Here is a 22,685-nt window from a genome sequence, read left to right as displayed (position 1 = left end):
TTATGACAGCTGTTTCTGGGATATGAAGAGGTTTTTCAGACTGTGGGCTCTCTATCCCCTGTATCCAGCAGTGAAAGCTCTCGTTTGTCTTCCCACCATCATGTTGATGCAGCTGGGTTTGACGCTGCTTACCTCAGCACTTTTTTTTTTGTTAAAAGACAGAAGGCTTACTTGTGATCCCAGCCTTTTCCTATCATATGACACTCAGCTAGTGGTTTTGGTGACTTATTTACTGGCACTAACCCAGTAAAAACAAAAATGAACGTTCACAACTAATAAATCCTTGAGCCCAGATAGCTTCAGCTACATTAGTAGGATTACATCAAACTGTCCAGACTGATACCAGTATTCCCTGGGAACCTGAAATCTAGCAAGTACAGTGGGGGTCTGTTTCATCCTCACTTGAGCTGGTCTTTGATAATGTAATATACAGGACAGCTAGGAGTACAGTGCTAGAAAGGAGTGTGCATAAAAACAGAAGTTATCTTCTTCCCTCTTGCTTGTTGGATTAATTTGGACACTTCTAGTAAACTAAATAGTATAACAGTATAAACAGTCTGCAGAGCATAATAGCATCAACTCTGCCAGAACTAGAGACACTGGAAGAGAATTTCCAACTTTCTCAGCTGCAGTGAGGGGCACCATTTTGCTGCAGACGAAAGGTCAAAAATGTTTAGCTAATGCAAATCTGTGCTGCGCTTTACTGCATACAGGCTGAGGTCAGTACTCTCTGTAACATTATAGGAAGTAAAAGCATTCCTCCAGTGTGCTGATGATAACATTGTTTAACATGGCATTCCTCTTTCTGATCACTGTAACATCCTTACAGATCTGACGTATAATATTTCCATCAGTGACAGGGCTCTGCTCTCTAACCCTTTGACACTCTTCCCACATTGCAGCTCAGGGAGGGCAATGTTGAAAAATTGTGTTTACCACAAAGAGAATTTTTATTAACTTGCAGGCATGATTCTTTGAAAATGCATTGTACAGTCCAGAATTTGGTAGTCTAGAGTGCAGAACTCCATCAGGAATGTGCTATTGTAAGACAAGGAGTTTATTTCATTTCATAAGAAAGTAACTACATGAAATGCATCAAACAGCCTGGCTTTTTTGCTCTGCAGGAGGGTTTACTACTTCCTTCTTCTTCTCAGAAAAAATAACTAAGGTTACTTTATGTGCTATTTGAGATCTGGCAGTCAAGTGGCCTGTTCTCTGTGCTTTATAAAGACAAACCAAGAGACCCACTGTTGCACAGAGGAACTCTTCCTTACAGTGCAAACAGCTGCCTAGCAATGAGCGAAGCCTGAACATTAGTGCTGCTGCCACAGAAAGGAGAACATATGTGTCTAGCACAATGATGGCGAGAAGAAATGAGGGTGCACTTGGTGCTCAACTGTGTCTTCCAGAAAGCTGGGGGGGGGGGGTATGTAGATGAGGTTTCACTGAAGGGGAAAGTACTGGAAGTAGTCTAGCTCTGACATATGCTCTTAATGAAAAATGTTTGATAAACCAGGCATTCTGCCACCCAGTGACATCCACTTATCAGAGGAAAACATGAAAGAATTAAGAAGAGAGAAGGTATGATGAAAAGAAAGAAGTTTCTCCTGTTAAGCTTGGCAGTCAGGAGGCAGCAATTCAATGCCAGTGCTGCCATAGGTTGTGTGCATGACCCTGGTCACAACAAATCACTTAATCTTGCATTGACTCCATTTTCCATCTGCAAAGTAGGAACAATTCTTTGTCGGACGTTATTTATTTTTTCTTTATTTTTGACCATAAATTTAGTCTTCTGTTTATTTAAATTTCAGGCCAATGATTCATGCTTAAGTGTCTGCAACAGTGCCTTACAGATTGGAATTCTAATTTTCTATGGGATATTTACATAGACAGATATTTCAAAATTTAAAATTAGGAAATCTGTGCAGAAAATAGGTACTGTCCTGTAATTAAAAATACAGTATGTTGAGAAAGACAGCTTTCTTCCATATGGTACAGTTAAAATCCTAACAACTTGTGTGGTTTCCAGGAATCTGGAAAATTGGAGCAAAAGTATGGATTAAGTTACTACAAAAGCAGAATTCCAAAAATCTGAAACAAATCCATAGTAAATTATTTAGAATTACTGCTTAACTAAGCTTTTTCTTAAAGTTCTTGAACTTACTTTCTTTTGTCTGTTTCAGTTTCACTCAACATTTCGTCTGTCTTTGAGATTCAGCTTCCTGGAGGTAAATCAGAGGTTTTTATTCTTTGAAGCAAAGGAAAAATACTGATGTTTTAATAATCAAAGCAATAGAAAGATGTGTGCTCATCTCTAGAAATGAGCCGTGTACAGGATGACCAGCATGCCACTACACTTCTTAGATGCTTGAAACTGCATGTTCTCCAAAGGAGAGGTTTTTCACTCTGGCGAGTACAGCCACTTCAGTGGTCTAATGATAGAGAATGTTCTGGTAAAAGAATTGGGGCAAAAGCTAATCCCAAGTTCTCTTTAACATGTATGGTACTGTGTAAATGACAGCGTATTTGCTGACCACTGCAGATGTCCCTATATCTGAAAAAAAAATCAGGTCTCTTATATTCAGTATCTGTCTCTGTTGTTTAAGTGTCAATTTATAGCTCTATTTTTCTGGGTATAGCAAGCTTACACCACTTTGACAAAGGAGAGACTTGGTTCTACCTGTATACTCCTTCATGATTCATGACATGAAAGAACACAGATTTGAAATCCTGTTTGCTTTTTATGAGGTAAAGAAAATTATGTTTTCTGTAACACTGACAACACTTCATCCAGAAAAGCAGAAAATGTTATATTTTTCTTTCATCCAGCATTCACTTGTTTTCAATTACATTCTGTTAGACTTCTGTTTAGATTACAGTGGAGACAGGAAATAAACCTGTTTAACAGCCATACCCTCATTAAGCAAAAAGTTGCTAGGCTGTAAAGTCAGGAGGGATCAATGTGTTCATCCAGGCTGACCTCCAGCTCAAACACACACCATTAGACTCCCCTAGAAGTCCTTGATTAGTTGCAGCAGCAGGTCGTGTGCTTGAGCTGAGTATAGAGGATTATACAAAACAGTAACTTCTCCCTAAAAGACCCATCTTCACAATCATTATTTAACTGGAATACCAACTCTAACTCACATCAAACAGATATGTTTATTCATTGAAGGGAAGGAAAGAATCTTGCAGTGCACGGGCACTGAATATAGCTACAATAACTCTCATAAAACACATCTGCCTTTCAAAATTTCTTTGGAAGTGGACCTTCAGTTTTATGAATGTTTTGTTTTCCTGTTTATTGCTCTCTTCTGCTGGAAGACAGTCCTCTAGACATTTTGTCTTAATGTTTTGACTGTAGATTTAGTTGAGAATCTGGACATAGTATTTTGTGAGTAAGTATGGGATCTAATCAAGAGAGGCTTAAAGTCCAAGTTCAGTGATACATCAGAGGCCCAACTAAACCCCGTAAAACTTCCCGTATCTTCTTGGGCTTTATCAGACCAGAAGAAAACTGCTTTATGGTGAACTTTGGAGGTAATTCCCTGCACTTGGAGAAATATTTACAATATCCCTGGTCAGCAGACCTTAAGTGACAAAAATGAAATAGTAGTGCATTAAACTTTTCTGGTCCTTCTCTTCATACATTATGCTAGGAAGAAATATGTTTTAGATCTAGGTGTACTAAAACCAGCAATCATTGAACCACTGCACCTAAATAAGTTTTGCACCTAAATAAACACTGACAGTGTACTCAAAGGAGAACTATGATTCTGCACCTGCAATTATTGGAGGTCAATGAAATGTCTGCATTGCCTGGAACCTTTGTTTTCCATCAATCACAGGCAGACAGTGGTGTATTTCTATCCTTAAATGCTTATTCAGCAAAAACATACGTACAGATGCTAAAGAAGCATTTAGAGAGACTGGCAAAATAAAAAATATGAGCAGAATTAAACAAAAAATCCCCCAAACACTACTACTTTATATATACAAACTCTCAAGTAATTTCTTACCAAAGTAAAATTATATACCTAAGCAGAAAAGTCAGGATAGAAAATGCTTATTAACACATGGCTATTAATTATAAAAATGACCAAATACTGACATAGGTAGTTTCCCAACAGAAAATCCTTCTGCAGTATGCAAAGTACGAATAGCATTTATTCAATTTGCTAAGGAAAGAGTAGAGATTTCTTTCTCATGTCAAATAAATAGAATAAATAAAGAACCCAATGCTGAGCTTTCTTTTCCATTTATTTTGTACTATTAAGTCTACAGAGATGGGATGGTGCAATTGCAGAGATAAAACCCTTTAGCTTGTATCTAAGCGATGTAGAAGAGCTCCCTAACATCTGTCCCACAGCAATCATCGGTTAAGATGTACCTGCACTACATTTCTCAGTTACCTTTTGCTGTGGGATACAGAGTATGTTTGTAGTTAAGGAATGATTCAGACTTAAGGGGAATAATACAAAGTTTTTACCCCAATGCAAAAGAATTCCTGGGCAGTCTTGGATATTTTTCTTGATCTCTTTGAATACCACTTGTCTCTTTGCACCAAGGTGGGTAACAGACTTGGTCTCCCACCCTGACTCTGTCTTTCTTAGGTAGAATATAAAGCCATCCGGAAGTTAATTTTGGATGGGTGATAAAAGAGGGTCCTGATCTTAATCAGGACTTCAAGACGAGAGAGTAATTCGTATTATCAACAGCATTGCTGTTACTGGTATGACTGCATCATTGGTTACCGGACACCACTGAACCATTACTTTGCCTGTGGAGACAAGTACCTGTTCTCCCCATAACAATCTCTCTGAATTTATTAGAACAGGTTTTAAGCTCATATGACCCTTTCCATATCAATGAGATATCAAAGATCATTATGAGTCAAAGGCTGGCAAATCTGTGAAGCTTGTTTGACATTCACCAACAAAGACAGTAAAAAGCATCGTAGGCAATTCCTAAAAAGCTTCCTTGGCCTTTTAACAGACAATACAGGTATATCTTGAGCTACACTTCCTCTGGAAAGCTGCATTAAATATGTTACCCTACATTTTACCACTTCTTTTTCCTGCCAGTCACACCAAATGAGATTAAATGGATTGTAGAGCTTGAAAGTTGCGCTTTTGCACCTGATCCATGAGAATCAGTGTGGATTTTCCATCAACATTAGTAAAAAAACATGCTAGGCTAACAAGATGGTGCAAAGTTAGCATTCCATTCAACCTCCTGTGTGAAAATTGGTGGAGAGGAGATATCTGTATGGGTAATGGACAACATAAGGTACACCATGTACTAGCCCTGAGGTCTAACTCTATGAAGTCAAGAGAAAAGTTGGACTTTGGACCTGTCTCTCAAAGGATTTGAAAAGTAGAGAGCATAGTCGTAACTGGATTTAGGTCTGAACAACCCTGCTATCCATCTCAGGAGACAGCAGAGAAAAGCTGGGAGAAGGATACTGAAATCTTACTTTATCAATGCAAAAGGAAATCTTTCTTAAACAAAACTTTGCATGGCTTTTAAATGTAATCAGTAGAAATCAGTAATCACTACCGGTGTTAGAAACTGCCATAGTCCCAAGATTAGCCAGCGCATAGGGCTGAAAGATAAAGTCAAGAGTATGAGCTTTACCACAAAAAAAAAAAGAAAGGAAAGCTTTTCTCATGAAATGTTAAAGACATTACAGTTCTCTATTGTTTATCCTCTGTCACCAAAAACTCTTGCTAAGGTGCTCTAAATCTGTTGTTTTCAAAGTGTAACTCTTTGCCAAAAGAAGTCAGGAAAAGGCACTGTGCAGATATTTTCTTCAGCATTAGAGTACAACTACACAATATTGAACAATACCTCTAAAGCATTATGTCAAGCCATATCCTTAAAGACTGTTATTTTCAGTCTTTTCTGATCACCATCCCATGTAGCAACTATTTGAAAAAAGCTGACATACACAAAATGTATTTTTTTTCCAAAATTAAACAATCCAGTGCAATTGCATCAATGACTGATCAATATTCTGCATATCTTTTCATCAATGAATAAGTGCAAAACATCTAAAAGGGCGAAATCATTCTTCTTAATTCCCTTATTGCATGCAGTAATTTGAAAGAGAGGCTGGGATGACTGCAAAAGTAATGAGTAGCTCTAGTTTAAGCAAGTCACAATTGCTGTAGACTAATGTCATCCATTGCCTATCTACTGAGATATCTGCAAAAACAAGCATTTCCTCCTACCACCAGTGTGCAGAAAATATAAGGTAGGCACAGAAATGTTGTACCGAGAAGCTGAACGGCCTTTGTGTATCACTGGGGAGTGGAGAAACCTTAATTTCCGTGGGTTTTTTATTATAATTTTTTGAGCAAGTGATAATTTCTTGCTGAGTGGACTACATATACCTGCCTATGCATTTGGACTGAGTGTCACAAAAGATTGATCTTGGATAAAGGAATGCTTTATTTAAAACTAAATATGAAATCAGGATGTCTCAAAACTTCTCCTGTGCTTCACCTTAACATGCTATTGTGTGCTAATAAGGCCAGTATGTGGGGCCGCAGGCTTTGTTGACAAAGCCTATGGCCAGACTGGTCCCTGAAAGTACCAATGGGTACTCCTGTCACACCAAAGGACTGAGCTGCTGAGCCTTTCAGGAAAAAAAAATACATATGCTTCCTCATACCTACTGTAATGCAGTATGCTCTCTTGGTTTTTGCTACATCTAACCATGTGGAGTTAGTGGCACATGTGCTGGCCTAACATTCACTGTCATTCCAAATATCCTACAACAGAGTAGTCTAAAAAAAGGGATTGGTCTTTGATTGTAGTTCCTGTTGTACTTGAACAGCAGCAAAGAGTTATCTACTCTTTCTGTAACTAGCAGCATGGTAAGAAATATGAGGGGTACTGTAGCTGTATCGCTGGTCAGAACTCCTTTGCAATGTAAATGTCACTCCAAAACATCAGCCGAATTTAGGCAGCACATCTTACCTTGCTTTCAACAGCTGCATCCTGGAATCCTTGTAACATTTTGTCCACTAATAGGAGTAGACATGAAAAGTCATTTACTTCTATTCACACATTGTCTTCTCCACTCCAGAGAAATGTCTTTTGAATCAGCAAAACAAGCTAAGACATTAAATCTGCCACTTGTCTCCAATTCCCAAAGTGCATGTTCAACTAGTCTTCATTAAAAACAAACAAGGATACATACACATATAAACCCTCATTTAGCTAGCAATTTCAATCATTTGAGCAAAAGTACAAAAGATCCAAAATGTGTAAGTCCGTAAGTTCTCCTGTATCAATAAAATTTTATTAGCAACAACATTTGATCCTGTGTTCATAGCAGTTTCCTTAGGCACTGTGGAATCGAGTACACTTTTCTCTATCGTGAACTGAATATACGTTTCAAAGTTGGGTTCTCAGAGAGAAAGTCTTTGTGTCTTGACCAGGGTAAGCTGATTTGTACTATTTCTTAGAAATGGGAGCTGAAAACATTGCTGAGTTGTACTGATCAGAGGATCAAACCAAATGAGGGAGACCAAGTGAATGCTTGAATTCAGGCTAATAGATAAGGGCATTAAAGTTTCACAGTTTTTCAAATATATGAGCCCCATCCATAACAGAATATTCAAAACATTATCTGGAGATGACCAAAAAGCACCAAAAGCAGATGCAATTTCTGAATGCAAATGCCGAATATAACATTCTCTCTTGTCCAGGCTTGGTGTGAAACTGGGGTGTTGTATTTCCCACTGATTCATTTATTAAATGCCTTTCACATTGTTCCCCCCACTGTCCCCTGCCCCTAGCCCTGGCCACTCCCTTGGGCTCTCCCTATTGGTTCCTGTACCCCAACTCCGCCCACGTACCGCCCCTGTGATCTGACAAAACCTCCCTGCGCCTGGATTACGAGGTCTCTCTGCCTCTGGGGGTCACCGGGACATGAGGTAACTATTAAAGGTCCTCTGAAGCCCTCATGGAGGGACCCTTCTCACCTCCTTTGCCGTCACTGTGTTGTAGAGCTGAGAGCTACCGGAGCAAGAGTGCGGAGACATCCGAGATGGACTCCGGGAGAGCTACAATGGTCACACTGCCCTAAGCAGCCCCACTGAGCTCTCAGGGAAAGCTGCAGCTTGCTACACTAAACCAAGCATTACAACATGAAACATTTAATTGGAAAATGTTTTCCTTGAATTTGTTATGAGCATGGTCTTTTTACTATTATGCAAATGGAGTTTCTGTTCATAGCCAAGAAAAAAAAACTTGTGCTAAGTTTTCTCTTCATTACTTTTCTTGCTCCTAGCTCTCTTTGTTTTCTTTTTGCTGAGTTATGCTTCTCATCAGTGACCAGAAGCAGTGCTAAAATAATAAATCTTTAAAAAGAAATCAGGTAAAATAATAAAACGTTCTGTACTAAAATATCCTACACCAGCAGGAGTGTTCATTATTTAGATGTAAATGTGGCCAGTAGTAAATCACAGCAGAGAAAGATGGAGAGAAAAATTAAATAGTCTCACCTCCGCTTTTTAATATGATATTCTATTAAAAATAGAAGGAGATGTTCCATAGGCAAGTTTATACATTTCTGATTTGTTTTATAGACTTTCTTGAATTATTACTGTGCTATGGGTCTTTTCCTCTCGTGTAAGTAACAATGTAAGAGACAGAAAAAGAAAATATTTCTGTGATCTTATTGTACCTTTAAAACAATTTACATGTGAAATTGGAACGTTTTCTTCCCAAAAGGTAGTAACGTAATACTCCAGCTTCATCATGTGTTCCTTAGAATTGTTCTTTTTTAAAAAAATTGTAGTAGCAGAGTGGTAACACTTCCCATGCTGGACAATTGACAGCCCATCTTTGTTTCTGAGAGTATGACAACCTTTGGAAAGAAGTTAAGCTTTCTAAACTTAAAGTTAACATTTGGAAGGTTCTACAGGACTCATGTTTGGCAAGCAGAGTATAGTAAAAAAAAATGGCATTATTTTTGATCAAATTTTAATATGTTTAAAAATGTTTAAAAGCCCTGAAAACTAAAGGGTGCTGTGGAAAATGAGGCCCTGAATTAGTTCTTCCCTTTTTGCAGAAGACCCAGTGTCTAAGAATGAGTTCTGTTTAATTAGTGTGGCAGTAGCCCCTGTTTTGATTCTGGTTTTTCAGCTGTTGGCAACTTCCTGTGCTAGAACTGCGCCTGGAAAAAAAAACCCAGAAACCAAATCCAAATGGACTCAAAAAAAAAGAAAGGAAATGGGAATTTTTATTCTTCTTGTGCATCTACTCGCTGGCAGTGCATGGGAAATTGAAAAGTCCTTAATTTACAGTAAGTTCTACTTGACAACAACTAAAAAATCAATGTGTTATCAACATTATTTCCATACTAAATCCAAAACACTGTACCAGCTACTAAGAACATTAACTCTATCCCAGCTGAAAATGATCTTTTCCAGACAGACTCTCAGGGGTTATCCACAGGGGAGCAAGTTGTTTAGCTATTATTATTTGAATAGTTTTCAGCTCCATTGATGTCCACCAAGGTTAGCAAGACAGTTCAGCTAAAAATAGCCTTAAATACAAAGAGTGGGGGTGTGGAATCCAATATTTTTTAAAAAGGTGAAGTGTCAAGAACCGGCTTGAACTGCAAAAGTCTAAGACATCAAAAAGTTAAGGCTAGCGCTATGTCAATTGAAGCTATTATGGTGGATAAATAAAAGCACAATGGCACAAAGTATGAACATTAGTTTTGATTTTCTGGCTTCAGCCTAGGGCTCAAACCTAGGGCTCATAAGCAGAACTATTAATGTTGTGAAACAGAAAGGAATGGATACATTTTAGTATTCACTTTATAGTTCACATTCACATATAGTTCACATTGTAGCAAACAACTAAAAAATCCATGTAAGCAAAATAAAATGCTTTAGTGTCCATTATTCTGTGAAGCCCAAATACAGAGATATAAACAGGACAGAGGAGCCTTTTAGAGTCCACATAACTGCTATCTAAGTCAGTGTTACACTGTGCTCCAGCTGGAAGGGACAATAACATGTGCATCTACATATTTCAAGAGAAAAAGTTCTCAGTGGCTTTCAACTCTTTATTGCACACACAGTAAGTAAAGTCTCAACATAAATGCACACCAGATCAAAGTTTTCAGGAGTAGTTCAGATGCACTCACTTCTGCTGAGATATGGTCCTTCATAAGATCTTACATCCTCACCATCTATATATAGTATATTCATCTCATCTATAAAACAAAAGATAACTTATCCTCACAGAAAGCTAAAAATACTTCTCTCTCACACTATATTTGCTATGGTTTCTGTTACTATTTTTTAAATATGCTGTCAGAAAGGTTTTGGAAAAATATCCTTGAAATGACAAAGAAAAGAAAAAATTGCAAGACGTAACTGTTTGCAAAGCATCTTAACTGCAGAAACATGAAAGTTGACATTAGTTAAACATGTGTACTTGTTTCACAAATGTAGACATCTCTGACAACATAACTCAGTCAAGGATGAATGGCAAGAGTGCGAACACAAATGCAACTCCTGCAGTAATGGTGAGAGTTCTCAGATAGCGCTTCTTACTGTGTAGAAACAAACTGACAAAATCTAGTTCTTTTGATGGTTTTCTTTACAGCACATGATGGCATTATTTTTCACACACCTCTGTAAAATCAGTAGGTATATCCTTCCCCCAGAGTCTGCAGTTATAAACATTATACTGGCTGCTCACTGCAGCACTACCATTTACTAAGCCTGTGGAAGTACTGAATGTCTGTGTTGAATAACAGCAATTCTATCTTATATTTCAAGTGCCACAAATAAGTAGCACTTCTAACAAAATCATGAATGCAGCAGCCTCCAGTTTTCTGGGTATGCAAGGTGCATCACTCGAAATGATGAAACTTGGTTCCAGCTGGTATATGATAGATTCAAGCATTCCACATCCCAGCTTCTTCTGTGGCAGTTACTCATCACATTAGCGATTGTTCTACCCCAATCTTTTTCTCTGCTTCATTTAACCACATCATAAAGCATCCTGTTCAAGGGCCATCCAATCTTGTATTCTATTGTTACCCCCCACACACTGCCCCCCCAGCTTGGATCAAAGTCTTTCTTTCAGCCACACAGGTGCTATTTCCACACTCCACACTCAGCTCCCAGTAGGCTACCTTAGCCCCGCTCCTGGCATATTTAGAGAGGGCTTCCTTCCAGAGTTGTGACTCCTGCTCTTCTCTACCAGCTACTTCTCCTTTTACTCTCTTAGAGGGATTTCAGATCCCTCTACTGCTAATACTTGCACAAGGAGTTTATCACAGAATCCAGTATGGAGCCCAGAAGTCTACTGGAATGGTGTGTACAGGTGGGGAGAAACAGGAGCATGGAAGGTGATAAGCCATGAGACTGGCTCTTCTTCCATTTTATTCAACTATGGATCAAGAGTATTTCCACTAAAGTCACTCAAGTTACGTAAACCATACTTCACTCATACCGTACTGAGTTTCGGGAGAGGTCAGTCTCTTGCTTACTCATTCCTGTATAGTGTGTATGACTGAATGTACTTGCAGGCTGCATCAGACATTGTTCCATAAGTAGTTTTCTCTGCCTGAAAGCTTTCTGTCATTACTATTATCAATGCCCTTCTTTCTGCTCTTGATCATATGACAAAAAGTTGGGACTCTCCTAGATGAAATGTATATTAATTTCCCTATGGAAGATAAGAAAATGGCAGCTAAGGGATAATTTATGGCAGTAAGTTAAGGCATAAGTATTGACTGACTAGTCTTTCAGACAGGTCTTAGTCTTTTTATTCTTTTCTAGGTTTTTTTTATTATACAAGTTCTCAGCTCAAATTCCTTCCAGAGTTTACTAAAGGATTCAAGGACATACAGTGAGCATTTACAACATGAAAAATAGTGCTAAACAGCATAAACATCATTTCATTGTTCCAACAAACTATTCATTTCATCTTCTACAGTCTCATTGATAAAATCTACTTCTTCTACCTTATGAATCTACTCATCCTTGCAATTTGTGATTCCCCCAATTCCAACAATATTTCTCCTTTAAATTCCTAAGTACAGTCAAAATGCAAAGCTTAACTCCCCAGCTGTTTGAAAAACTTTATAGGATTTCTTCAAATAGATGCATGTTATAAGGACATTAATGTTTCAAGAATTAATGTGAGGATATAACAAACCTTGTTTCTAGAATAAACACTACATTGGTTGTAGAGAATTAATAAATGCATGATTTGGAGATGTTTTGTTAGAATGTGACGCTAAGTTGGCTATATGCACTGAATGGCCTTTATTATCAAGTGTGTAGTGCTTTTGTTATGAATTCATTGCACATGCAAAAAGCATGTTTTTTTCTTGGATCAGAATTCATCCAAATAAAAGTTTTTCCAGCAGAACTCAAAAAACATTAATCTATTAGAGCAAATCCCCTTCTCAATTTTCTTCTTTTTTGTCTTTTTATTTTTAATTACACACTAGAGTCACCGAAGTTGTTGAAAGAGAACACTGAAAATCTTAGTGTATAAACTAAAAAAGGGATTCTGTATTTTCCTACTCTCTTGTGCTTGGGTAAAACTGGTTTAACTCAACCATTCATTAACAAACTCTCTTCCAAAGAGAGAGAAGGTGAGGAGAACTCAACCTCTCTCTCTATTTACATTTGAGAATACATGAAGGTCAATTTTTCTGTGATACTTTCATAGATAGTTTTCTTGCCATCATCCAGATAATTATTTTTCCACAAGATGGTCACAGCTATCACCCATAGCTATTGTAGCCATTTTTAAGCTTTTTTTACACTCCCCAATCTGAAAATTGGCCATTACATAAAGGTAAAAAATTTGAGCTATCTAAGATATCCGAGTGGATTCTAAGTAGATTAGAAATCAGTATGGTGCCCAGTACCATGTATCTGAAGTTATTCTGTCTCATACTCTTCATGATCTTTAAGGTTAAGGACCTGCCTAAGTGTGCTCTTGCTAATTTATAAATGGGGACATTATAGCTGCGCAGTCTAAGCTACCTTCCAAGCTCAAAAAGGATGTTTGCAGTAGCATTAGGAATGGAACCCAGCTCTTGCAAACTGCAGAAAAATAACTGACAGGATCATCCTTATCTATGCTCTGATTAAAGTAGAAGGATCTGTATACAAACAAGCTTGTTCTGCTCTTAGACACAAAATGTCTTCAGTAGCCTTTCCTTCATGTAACAATATCTATACACCTTTTAAATTTTGATTAATGCTCAAGGCATGGTATTCTACATGCAAACTAGCAAGGATACAAGACCAGAGCAAGAACAGCTTTCAGTACTGCTTTGTCCGTGTGGATGTCAGTCAAGCAGCCAACTGCTACAAGCAGCAAATTCAAGTATGTTCATATGGGACTCCTAGCTGCCCCTCCTGCCCCAGCTTCAGTGTAAGCAGCAGATTTCAACAAGCTTCTAAACTAGGCACAAAAATTAATTCATGGTTATTTTTACGGAGCTGAAGTCCCAGGCCTTCATTCTCAAGTTTGGAAGACAAAATGAGACATCAAGCCTGACACGTACACTTCAATATATAAAACACAATGTCTTTTAGGAAAAGATTACTTACATGTGCAAGCTTTTCATACACAAGAAGTGAGGAACAAATTGGAATTATAGAGCAATTTACTTCCATGACCAAATCACCAGAACAAAATTACAGGAGAGGCAGTATGACATGCTGTCTCTCAGAACACATACACCGTCTGTGTTCCTCAGAAGAAATAAGTTTATTTTCTAGCGTGCTAAAGAACATATTTCTTCTGTTTTGGGTAACCATCTCAGACACTGACATATATGTCCAAGGAAAAGGCTGCATCCATTTTTTTAAACATCTCACTTCTGAAATATATTGTGTAATTATATATAGAAATGGATTAGCATTTCCAAATACAGTGCTTCTGAAAACCATCTTGCTGAAAACTGACCTTGGTATCATTAATTCTGGATAGTTTAGTTTTTTCGGCTGCATAGATATTGTGAGGTTCACTATAGAGAAATAAAAGCACAGAAGGATTTTTAGCCAAAAGCCCAGATTCTGCTTCTGTTTGACGGGAGGATGCGCTTTTCTTCACAAGCAGCTCCCCTAATGTTAAAATCTGCCCAAAACTAATACAGTGGAGAGAAAGTTGGAACCCAACATAATAGAAAGAGGAATGGCAAACACATGGGACAGGTGAAAGACAGAATCTAGACTGCAGCAATAAAACTGGAATTTTCCTTGATTTACGAACAGTACTCCCTTAAGCTGTCATTTGGTTAAAGCTTACTGACAGGTAGAATAAGGCTGTAGAATCAGTACTGCACTGGTGTTCAGGAGAGGGCATTTGCTTAACACGGCTAGCAGAGAGTTTCAAAAATAGTTTTAACACTCAGTGATATGCCAGAACCAACAGCCAAATAGGTATCTTTATTCCCAAATTTGTACATCTGTTTTAGCAAGCACTATGGCTGGACTCTGTCCTGAAGATAATCAATCCTGAAATCAAAACCCCAGAGTTCATCCTGGGAGTACAAGTAATAAGCACAAGGCAGTAGCGATGGTAATTTCCAAAAGGATTTGCATGTGTCCTTCAAGGGTTTCAGTAATTATCCACTCAGATTGGTAAAGTGTATTGATGCAGCATCACGTAACGTTCATGCAAGTTGTAACCGGCATTCTTTTTTAAATGTAATGATGGTAAGAACTGTTCAAAAACTTCACCTACTTGTTTATGTCCACAGCCATTGTGGGACATCAGCTAAAGGGCAGGTACAATTGTTCCTGTGTGCACAGAAGTGTTATTGAGATCAACAGACATGGGAACTCACATTCTGCCTGGAAAACAAAACCTCAGAGGGTTTCTCTGTCCTCCACATCATCTTCTTGGATTATTGTATATACTCTGTTTGCTTGACTAAAGGCCTTGTAGATCATGCTTTTAGGTAAACATGGAGTCTATGGTTAATCTTAAGGAATGAGTAAACAAATCCATCCAGTAGCATATTCCCTGGCTGGTTGTTGAAATAGTAATTAGAACTGGAAGGAAGGTGCTCTATTGCTGCAGGTCTTTCCCATCTGACCAAAAATGCAATACTGGTATGAGCACGTACACTTTGGTTTATTTCAAACAAGCTTTGGCTTTAGATGGAGATTTTCTGGTTTAGAGTTAAATCAAGAGACTATTCGAAAACTGTTCATTAGAAAGTCTGATAGCTCCTTAGCTCCACAAGAACCTCAGCTATCACAAGAAATCATAAATAAGATCATAGGCATGAGTTCCATTGTCAGGCACAAGATATGCATAAATACACCCATCTTATTCAAAGTGCAACCTGGATGAGATTATACCTAGATGTTGATGCAATCAGGATTGAACATAAAATGATGTAACTCTGCAGAACAGCAGCAGCAGCCTAGCTGCTTATCTTTCTCTTAGTTTTCATTGTCTTGCTTTTTTCTGTGTCCTTTGTAAATTTTCAATTGTATGATTTCTTAAAAAAAACCCAGAACCCAACAGATTGAACTTTAGACAAGGTAGCAGGTTTATTTACATTTTTTTAAGTTCCCATTTCAAGCTTTTTGCATTGACTCTGAGAACAAAGTAGTCTGAAAACTGAGACTTTTATGTCAGTATAGGTAAAGCTTGAAGAGAACAGAAAATACCACAATTCTTATTCTAAAGATCAGATATTATGGATTCAGAGGTCTATAGAAATTCCAAGCAGGTTTCATGTATGTTTCATATATTTAATGTAGAGGAAAGATGTGGATATTACTCTGCTGTAAGGAAAATTCAGTTTTCAAAGGTGAACTTTAAAAATGTTTTTCCCTTCCACTTCCTCATTTCTGTTGCCACATAAATGCTTTCAGCTCTCTATCACTCCTATTTCTGTGTTATGTACAAGAAGCATTGTGAAACTTGTGTAATTAATTAATAAAGAAAACTTCCTCTGATGAGAATTCTGTAATGGTACTCAGCTATATTTTTGTCATGGTTTAGGAATGGTATTCCCCAATAAAGTACTCCCACTAAAAAGAAAACCACAAACTGCTCCCTGCGCTCCTACCTCCCAACCTCCCCTCTTGTGAGAGGGGCAAAAGGCAAAGATCAAGGGTTGCGATACGGAACAATTTACTGGAAACAGCAATGATATAAGAAAAAGAAGACTGGAAAATGAAGATCTAAGGAAACTAAGATACAAGAAAACGAAGCAGCAGCACTATTAGTAACAGTGTACAGAGAGATGGTGGTTCACATGCACAAATACCCACCACGTCTGGCCTGACAGCTGCTCAGCAATGAACAGCAGTGGAGGGGTTTCTGCCCTGCCGCTCTGTTCCACCCAAAACCATGCCCCTGTTCCCAGAAGCCAAAGTCACTCACTCCCGCCCTGGGTGGTAATGGTGATGATAGATAATAACAACCCAGACATGCCTACATGGGTCAAGGCTCCAAAGCTCACCACTACTGCAAACAATTAACTCTGTCCTTGCCGAAACCAGAACAATTTCTCATCAAAGTCATATCTATGATTTTCAACTATTTCCAAAAGAAGCTGAAATCAGAATTTTGTCCAAATTCTAAAATAACAATATCTAGGCTGCCCTTCCTCTATCACATCAGCACTGTCATACCTGTGAAGGATCACTGGTCCATTTATGCAACACTCACGAAAAAAAATCGTTTCAAAACAAGCAAGTCCCAGCCAAGCTGACATCAGCTGAGGTTTTGGGGAACTATAGCAATCTTGAGAGTTCCCTTTATCCCATCCATTCATAGTCAATGAAGACTGACTCCAACAGACTGACTGGCTCATATTTTGTAAACTGAAAAGCTAAGAATATTAGGAGGAAGAAAAGGGTTAAAAAAGAGGGCACTTCCAATCCTTTTTGTTTTGCAGAAAAAGCTCTTGCACCTTTACTGAGAAGTGACTTCTAGTTTAAAGAAAAATGAGTTATCTCCATCTGACACCAGATACAGCCTGCACATGTGAGCCTCTTCCATTGCATTCATCTGACAAAAGATTTTATGGATGCTGATATTAATGTAACATCTATTGTCGTACAATACAGTATGAATCAGGAAAAAAAGACATAAAAAGAAAGTTTTTGTACATCATTTTGCTATCTTATTCCAATTTATTGCATAAATGTTCTTAATCACAGTATGAAGCATAATTCAATATACAGAAAATATCATCATGGCTATGTGGGACCATCAGCCTGGAGACCAGCAGCAGCTTTCTGACATCTCATCCTGCTTAATAACATCTCAGAGCAATGTTTTCCTCAGAGGAATATGGTATACCACAGAAGAAAAAGGTGAAGAAGGAGCTCTCACAGTCACCAAAGTAGTTAAAATCATCTAGTTTTTTATCTTATTGTACTGTAATACCTCCAGCTGCAAAACACCAGAGCGTAAAGGCATACCCAGAATGTTATGGAGGAAAGGGAGAAGAGTTTAGAAAAAATATTTGGGTGGAACTATTGAGGACAAAACATCTTACAATTCTGGCAAGCTTTCACAGCTTACTTTTTTTTCTACTCTAGAATCACGAGCAGATGTGAGCAAATGCTGTGTAGAAGACTAGGCTTCCACCTTAAATGGAAGAAAAAAATGCAAAAACAACCTAGCAAGAAGCGCCTGCAATACCAATACCGTGAGAACAGTTTGAGGAATTGAAGGGTTTCAGGAGAACAGAATAAAATGTGGTCTACAGAACTTAAGGTACCCGCCTCAAAACCTCCTTTTCTGTGCTAAAAGATATTGTACAATTAATAAGAGAGGGAAGCTTGTGAAGTTAGCACACTGCAGTTATTCTTAAAATAACTGACTCTCACTTGTTTTTCCTCCTCTGTAAATCAACTTTATAGATTAATCCAGAATAAATTTTTGTACCATCACTACCGTTGTTCATCTTGTAGACTAAGTGAATCTGCACAAGGAAAGGGGTCCATAATAGGGGGATTCTTCCAAGCAAAGCACATTTAAGCTGTATCAAAAGTTCAGAGAGTGGTGAAAGGGGAGGAAAACAGACATACTTGCAACCATTCAAACAGGAAGACCCAATTCCTGGTCCCCTATGGGAAATCCAATGGTGTAAAATAAGACCAAGTGAACATAATTTAAGCATTACATTTGATGGTAAGCACTGAGTTTCAAAATGCACTTCTGCTGACATAATGACTTCGTTTTCCTGCTCAGTCGTGGACTTCCACAGTCTCGCAATTTTGTTATGGTATTCCTTTAATTTCTTCAGAGACAGTTAAACCTAACATAACTTGTAATTTTCAGGACAGAATCAACTATAAACATAGCTGCCTGTCTAAATGAGGCCCAAAGAATCAGGATATCTGGGGAAAATGCAGTATGTGTATCTACATACATGTTGTAAAATTGCTTCATTTTGCACTGACCTCTAGTTTATTTTCGATTCTCAGCTTCTTAAGAAGTTTTGTTTGCAACTTTTCTTATCCCAGTCATGCAGCAGCAACATTTTATGAAAAAATACTGAACTGAGAATAAACCTAAGTGCAGATCACCAGTTCCTATAATTTGTAATAACAAACCTTTCATTTTTTTTTCAAAGTCTTCAGCTACCAGAATCAAGCATATATAAAAGTGAGTCTCTAACCTTTATAACTAAAGAAAGCTGGAAATACATGACCAGTTGTAGTGGTTTGGTCTAAAATACTCATTACTGTTTATCTTCTGTGAGATAAGAATTAGGAGAAATGCAAAGCAGGCACCAAACTTGAAAGAATATAAAGAAGTTTATTAACAGACCTAAAAGAGGAAAGAAATAAAAATTATACCACCTTCAGAACTCTCCTCCTCCCCCCACCTTCCTCCCTTCTCCCACTGCCAATGTGAAAAGACAACCCTTAAGATGTTCAGTCTGTTTACCACTGCCATAATAACCTTGTTTAGTCCATTTAGAAAGAGAAGTCTCTTCTTGCTCATGCTATGAAAACATTATCACAACGAGACAGCCGCCCACTTCCAAATATTGTTCAGTCCATTTAGGAAGAGGAGTCTCTCTGCCTGCATGTGAGTCCCTTCCCCCGACTTGCAGTTTGTTCAAGGTCACACACAGATAGCAATTGGTTTTCCCGCGTTCGAGGGTCCACTCTTGAAGTTTTTTGGGGTACAATTTTAAGGTTGAGCCGTTCAGAAACAAAAACAGAGGCCCTTCTCCTTCCCTGGGAGCAAAGGGTCTTCCTCATCTTCATCGTTAGGACTATCTCTGGGAGCATCTCTAGGAACTGAGGTTTTCTCCTTTCCCATTTGGAGCAAAAGTCCTCATCTGGTCCATCTCTCCCTGTCCAAACTTCTCATGAAATTACAGCTGCATTAGCATCTGCCTATCTCAGCACAGGTGCTTTTGCTTACGAGTTGAACACTCCACCCCCCAGATCTTCATGGAATTACAACGGGATACTCTGATATATCATAGCTTCACAACAGAATTTCAGCTTTAAGCATCTCCTCTCTCTCTCTTCCCTCAGGTTTTCAGATCTTCACAGCAATAAAAGGGTTAATCTCACCTCGGCCTTGCAGCTTTGCAGCTGGAATGTTGAATTTTTCTTATCGAAGTGGAGAGGGGGGAGAGCCGAGCCGCTCCGGCTGCCCACGGCAAGGCAGTGGGGGGGGTTCCATGGCTGGAACAGGTCCATGGCTTCAGGATGGCCGTGGCCCGGCCCGGCCTGGCCCAAGCAGGGCCTGGGCCAGGCCCGCTGGCCCCCACACGGGGCCCGCAGCCACCTGTCCCAGCATCGGAAATGAGAGAGAGCTTGGGGGGGAGTTTGTCTGTTCTTAAATGTGGATCACAGAGGTGGTCACAACTTTAAGTGGCTTAGAGAATTGTCCGTATTCAAACTGGCCAGCTGATAGGTTCTATCAGGTCCCAGAGGAAGCTGTAAGCACCCCTTAGCAAGGACATCCCTTCCGGGACTGTGCTTGCTAACCCATGACACCAGTATACTTCAACTCCTCAAAGACACCAAAACAAATTTTAAAGCCTCAAGATACCTTTATCATATGTTTTTTGGTGAAGTCAGGGGAGTCTCCCATCTGGGGTTTTTAATTTTATGTTGACAGTATGTCCTAGGTTACAATGTAAGATGTGCCCACAAGCATGTATTCTATCACCATCTTCATGAGCTGTTAAAACCAGGTGGGGCAGTGCTCCCTGCCTCCTCCCTCAAGACTATGTCCTGTTAACGGCGCATCAGCGCCTTGTCTCATGACTCATCATTATACTGTGAGATGCTCCACCCAGAGGGAGAAACCAAGCATCCCATCCTGGATATAAACTGGGATTTTTGAAGACCACAAGCAGCCTTTTTCCCACTGGATTTTCCAGAGGACAAGAGTTACATACCTACCACTGGACCTTCTGAGGAAGACCAGATCTTTCTACACTGGATCACTGCTTCAACAGAACCACATCCCTTCACTTCAGGAGGACTGCAGCCACCACCTTATTGGACTGCTACTGCTACCCTGACTAACAGGGTCAGGTCGTATCTGACTCTGTCAGTTTAAATCAGTTTTGTTCTTTTTTTTTTCCTGCCTTGTTTACATATATATTTTTATATATATATATATTAGTAAAGAGCTGTTATTCCTATTTCCCATATTTTTGCCTGAAAGCCCCCTGATTTCAAAACTATAATAACTCGGAGGGAAGGGGGAGGTCACATCTGCCATTCCAAGGGAGGCTCCTGCCTTCCTTAGCAGACACCAGTCTTTCAAACCAAGACACAGTACTGCAAGTTACATCATCTTCTGCAATTTCAGTAAGTGTTGTAAGTAAAGAGCTCAGTGAAAGAAGCAATGAGTTCTAAGCTCCTAAGCCCATACCAAGTCAAACACACCTGTACACACCTTCTGGATCAGTCTTGTCTTATGGCTAAGGGGAAGGGCTAGAAATACTTCTTTACAAGACAATTTCGCAACATGTCAGAGACATCAAGTCAGCTCTGAGCATGCTGTCACAATTGTCAGGGATGCTGGTTATCTGAAGTATGGTGCAGGCTGATGCAGCTGCCCAATGAGCAGGGTTTTGGCTGGTGTCAGGCAGCACTTACACAAGTGGCTCTTGAGCCCTGCTCTCTTTACCAGGACACAGGTAAAATGTCCTGGTAGACAGTCCCCGTGAAAGTGGGGCTGGTCTTGCTGTGATGGTTCAACAGCCGCATTCACAAGTGCCACCATGCAATTTCTAGGGATGGGCCTAACCATGCAATGAAGGATTTGTGACAGAATGTAGTTAAAATAACCTCTAAAGGATAGTCCCAATAGCTTCTCCACCAGAATATTTCCCAAATGTAAACACTTCTGTAAACCTTCTTTTCTAATGAAAACTCTGAAGAAGAAGGAAGATTTTCAGGAGGAACTACAAAAATAATCAGGAAAAATAAATGGACTTTTGCAGCTATTCAAGTGTCTCTGGTTCTTCTTAATGCAACATTTATCATAACAAACAAGCATTCACAAACCCTGAGATTAATAGATTTGGGTATTTAGATTCTAGTCCCTGTCTAAAGCTATTTACTGAACTTCAACAAGGTGTGTTTTTACCAAAGTTTTAATATCAGTAAAATAGGAATAATTTACATAAAACTTAGGAGTATTTTTGCTAGTGTTAATAAAAAATTTGAGAATATAGAGTAAACCAGATGCTATGAAAAGGGTCCTACACTATACCTTAGTTTTTCTGTTAGGGAGAGTGAGAAAAAACTTTTAGAGGTCTTCCTTCCAGAGCAGAAAATTACAAATAATTCAGATAGGTTCCTGAGATAGCTCATAATTGCTGGGCATAAAAGATCAACCCAAAATTTACAAAGTAGAGTGAGAATCAGCTTTTTTTTTTTTTTTTAATTCCCTTGGTTATTCCCTCAGGTCTTTCCCAATTTGTAAAAGTCTAGAGTCTGGGTGTACTTTCTAAACTAGTTTGGTGTCCATGAAGATAACAACTTAAACATCCTAAATGCCTCCATGCCATTGTACCTATTTTGCTAGTAAATGACCTGTCTCTTCTACAGTTATAGAGTTAATGAGACATAAAAGCACAAGCTCAGAGGCAAGAGAGAAATATGCAAACAAATCCACTTAAATTTCTTGTTTTCCTTTGTTAGACATTGTCAGAGAATTCCGCACAAGGGTTACTTTTTATGGTTCTCAGCTGTACCTCCAGTATCCCAGTAGCCACAAAGTAGAGCAATTCACTCATTTTTTTGCAGTCTTAGAAACAGAACTCTGGAATCTTTTTTTCTCAAGAAGGTAAAAGGGAAATTTGTAGGCTAAATTATCCTCTACCTGATCAGAAAAGCAGAGCTCAACAAAACATAAGAATAAAAAGAATAAAAGGATACAGAAGTGCAGAAGAAAGTAAAAGCAGGCTGTTGTACACAGACCAGAGTCTGCGCTGACTGAGTAACTTCCAGTATAATTTATGCTGCCATGTGATCCATCCTTATAATCAACACTGAAGAAATGGGAGTAGGGAAAAAAAAGAGAGGTTTTAAATATGGTAGGGGTTTTTAACAGAAAAAATAATCAAGCAGTCTACTGAAAATCATAGCTTGTAAGGAGAGAACATTATTTTCCAAACAAGAAAAAATTCTGGAAAAAAACGTGGTGCAGAGATATTT

The 22,685-nt window shown here is 38.7% G+C and overlaps 1 long non-coding RNA gene across 1 annotated transcript in view; it reads left to right on the top strand.

Moving 5' to 3' along the window:
• Positions 1 to 22,685, top strand: part of LOC120411554 — a 41,563-nt gene that overhangs the window by 9,460 nt on the left and 9,418 nt on the right. The window contains exon 2 of the long non-coding RNA XR_005603956.1: positions 2,184 to 2,228. This is a non-coding gene — a long non-coding RNA (uncharacterized LOC120411554). The remainder of the gene's footprint in view (positions 1 to 2,183; positions 2,229 to 22,685) is intronic.

The sequence above is a fragment of the Corvus cornix genome, chromosome Z, assembly GCF_000738735.6.
Source record: "Corvus cornix cornix isolate S_Up_H32 chromosome Z, ASM73873v5, whole genome shotgun sequence".
NCBI lineage: Eukaryota > Metazoa > Chordata > Aves > Passeriformes > Corvidae > Corvus > Corvus cornix.
The sequence above is the reverse complement of the archived record's forward strand: the minus strand, read 5'-3'. Positions and strand labels throughout refer to the sequence as shown.